Source organism: Hibiscus syriacus, unplaced genomic scaffold, assembly GCF_006381635.1.
Source record: "Hibiscus syriacus cultivar Baekdansim isolate YM2019G1 unplaced genomic scaffold, ASM638163v2 tig00001777_pilon, whole genome shotgun sequence".
NCBI lineage: Eukaryota > Viridiplantae > Streptophyta > Magnoliopsida > Malvales > Malvaceae > Hibiscus > Hibiscus syriacus.
In genome coordinates, this window is record NW_024061889.1 from 146,140 (window position 1) to 149,953 (window position 3,814).

Sequence of the window (3,814 nt, forward strand, 5' to 3'; positions counted from 1 at the left end):
CCAGAAATGACTGATGAACTTAGTATCACGATCTGAAGTGATGGATCGAGGAACACCATGTAAACGCATAATCTCCTTGAAATAGAGATGGGCAATCCGGTTAGCATCCATAGTCTTTCTGCAAGCTACAAAATGAGCCATCTTGGAAAACCTGTCAACCACAACAAAGATAGAATCCGAGGCCCTTTGGGTGCGGGGTAAGCCTAGTGATTATCCTGCAAGCGCTCCAACAGATGATTCACAAGAGAAAATTCGCCCAAAAAAATCTAGAGAAAAAGTCTCTAGGGTTTAATAAAATATTATCAAATCAAACAATGCCAAAATCAGTCCACAAGCCGGACTGTTATAGCAAAAAATCGTCTTTATTCGAATTTTACCAAAAATAGCAAAATCCCGAAAATCACTCTAAATTGAAATTCGAAATAAGATAAGCAATCTCCAAAAAAATCCGACCTAAATCGGATTTAAATTGACTTCTTAATTGACAATCGAAATATTACAATAAATAGTAAAAAATATCTAATTCTAGTGATTCGGAGGGGAAAACGGCAGAATTTGAGGTTGAAAGAAAGTCCATATGGAGCATATCTCAATGTGGAGAGTGTGCGTCGAAAAGAGCTTTCTGAATTGGGGTCTTATGCGCGATTCTGACACCTGTAGCCAAAGTTATGGCCAAAAGGCTGAAACATACTCAAAACGACCCCAATGAGGAACATGTCACAATCAATTCCCGCCTTTGCGCCGATCTGCCAATTCATGGTATCTCAGCGTCATCAAGGTGCAATCTGACAGCTCAGCATCATCTGTCTCGGACCCCCTGCATCAGTCACCCCGGGTTGGAAAGAACTCGTCCTCGAGTTCAGAGTAGTGTCATCAGAATCCACAAAATAATGACTCAGGTGCTTCACATTAAAGACATCAGAAGTCTTCAAGTGGCTGGGAAGGCGCAACCTGTAAGCGTTATCATTGATCTTCTGATCCTTAAGCTTATTATACTCACCAATAGGAAAACGATCACGAGTTAATACAGCCCAAACAAAATCACCAACATCAAAAAGTACCTGACGACGATGATTGTCGACCCGAGTTTTGTACTTGGTATTGCTCTCATGAATGGTTTGTTTCACCTGCTCATGGATACCCTGAAGATACTTTGCCATCTCATCTACTTTAGGACTGAAACGACCTATACGTGGAATAGGGGCTAAGTCCAGCACCCCGGATGGGTTCTGACCATAGACAATCTCAAATGGGCTTAAACCTGTGGTTCTGTTTTTTTTGATCTATTGTAGGCAAATTCTGCCTGAGGCAATGCCAAATCCCACTCCTTCGACTTCATTCCTGCCAAACACCTCAAGAGGTTTCCCAAAATTCGGTTCACCACCTCGGTCTGGCCATCCGTCTGGGGGTGGTAGGCGCTACTGAAATTAAACTGCTTTCCCAGTTTCCCCCACAGGCGGTTCCAGAAATGACTGATGAACTTAGTATCACGATCTGAAGTGATGGATCGAGGAACACCATGTAAACGCACAATCTCCTTGAAATAGAGATGGGCAATCCGGTCAGCATCCATAGTCTTTCTGCAAGCTACAAAATGAGCCATCTTGGAAAACCTGTCAACCACAACAAAGATAGAATCCGAGGCCCTTTGGGTGCGGGGTAAGCCTAGTGATTATCCTGCAAGCGCTCCAACAAATGATTCACAAGAGAAAATTCGCCCAAAAAAATCCAGAGAAAAAGTCTCTAGGGTTTAATAAAATATTATCAAATCAAACAATGCCAAAATCAGTCCACAAGCCGGACTGTTATAGCAAAAAATCGTCTTTATTCGAATTTTACCAAAAATAGAAAAATCCCGAAAATCACTCTAAATTGAAATTCGAAATAAGATAAGCAATCTCCAAAAAATCCGGCCTAAATCGGATTTAAAATTGACTTCCTAATTGACAATCGAAATATTACAATAAATAGCAAACAATATCTAATTCTAGTGATTCGGAGGGGAAAACGGCAGAATTTGAGGTTGAAAGAAAGGCCATATGGAGCATAGCTCAATGTGGAGAGCGTGCGCGTCGAAAAGAGCTTTCCGAATTGGGGTCTTATGCGCGATTCTGACACATGTAGCCAAAGTTATGGCCAAAAGGCTGAAACATACTCAAAACGACCCCAATGAGGAACATGTCACAATCAATTCCCGCCTTTGCGCCGATCTGCCAATTCATGGTATCTCAGCGTCATCAAGGTGCAATCTGACAGCTCAGCATCATCTGTCTCGGACCCCCTGCATCAGTCACCCCGGGTTGGAAAGAACTCGTCCTCGAGTTCAGAGTAGTGTCATCAGAATCCACAAAATAATGACTCAGGTGCTTCACATTAAAGACATCAGAAGTCTTCAAGTGGCTGGGAAGGCGCAACCTGTAAGCGTTATCATTGATCTTCTGATCCTTAAGCTTATTATACTCACCAATAGGAAAACGATCACGAGTTAATACATCCCAAACAAAATCACCAACATCAAAAAGTACCTGACGACGATGATTGTCGACCCGAGTCTTGTACTTGGTATTGCTCTCATGAATGGTTTGTTTCACCTGCTCATGGATACCCTGAAGATACTTTGCCATCTCATCTACTTTAGGACTGAAACGACCTATACGTGGAATAGGGGCTAAGTCCAGCACCCCGGATGGGTTCTGACCATAGACAATCTCAAATGGGCTTAAACCTGTGGTTCTGTTTTTTTGATCTGTTGTAGGCAAATTATGCCTGCGGCAAAGCCAAATCCCACTGCTTCGGCTTCATTCCTGCCAAACACCTCAAGAGGTTTCCCAAACTTCGGTTCACCACCTCGGTCTGGCCATCCGTCTGGAGGTGGTAGGCGCTACTGAAATTCAACTGCGTTCCCAGTTTCCCTACAGGCTCTTCCAGAAACGACTGATGAACTTAGTATCACGATCTGAAGTGATGGATCGAGGACACCATGTAATGCATAATCTCCTTGAAATAGAGATGGGTAATCCGGTCAGCATCCATAGTCTTTCTGCAAGCTACAAAATGAGCCATCTTGGAAACCTGTCAACCACAACAAAGATGAATCCGAGGCCCTTTGGGTGCGGGGTAAGCCTAGTGGTTATCCTGCAAGCGCTCCAACAGATGATTCACAAGAGAAAATTCGCCCAAAAAAATCCAGAGAAAAAGTCTCTAGGGTTTAATAAAATCTATCAAATCAAACAATGCCAAAATCAGTCCACAAGCCGTACTGTTATAGCAAAAAATCGTCTTTATTCGAATTTTGCCAAAAATAAAAAAATCCCGAAAATCACTCTAAATTGAAATTCGAAATAAGATAAGCAATCTCCTAAAAATTCGGCCTAAATCGGATTTAAATTGACTTCCTAATGACAATCGAAATATTATAATAAATAGTAAAAAATATCTAATTCTAGTGATTCGGAGGGGAAAACGGCAGAATTTGAGGTTGAAAGAAGGCCATATGAGCATAGCTCAATGGGAGAGCGTGCGCGTCGAAAAGAGCTTTCCGAATTGGGGTCTTATGCGCGATTCTGACACATGTAGCCAAAGTTATGGCCAAAAGGCTCTTCAGAAATGACTGATGAACTTAGTATCACGATCTGACAGTGATGGATCGAGGAACACCATGTAAACGCATAATCTCCTTGAAATAGAGTGGGCAATCCGGTTAGCATCCATAGTCTTTCTGCAAGCTACAAATGAGCCATCTTGGAAAAACCTGTCAACCACAACAAAGATAGAATCCGAGGCCCTTTGGTGCGGGGTAAGCCTAGTGATTATC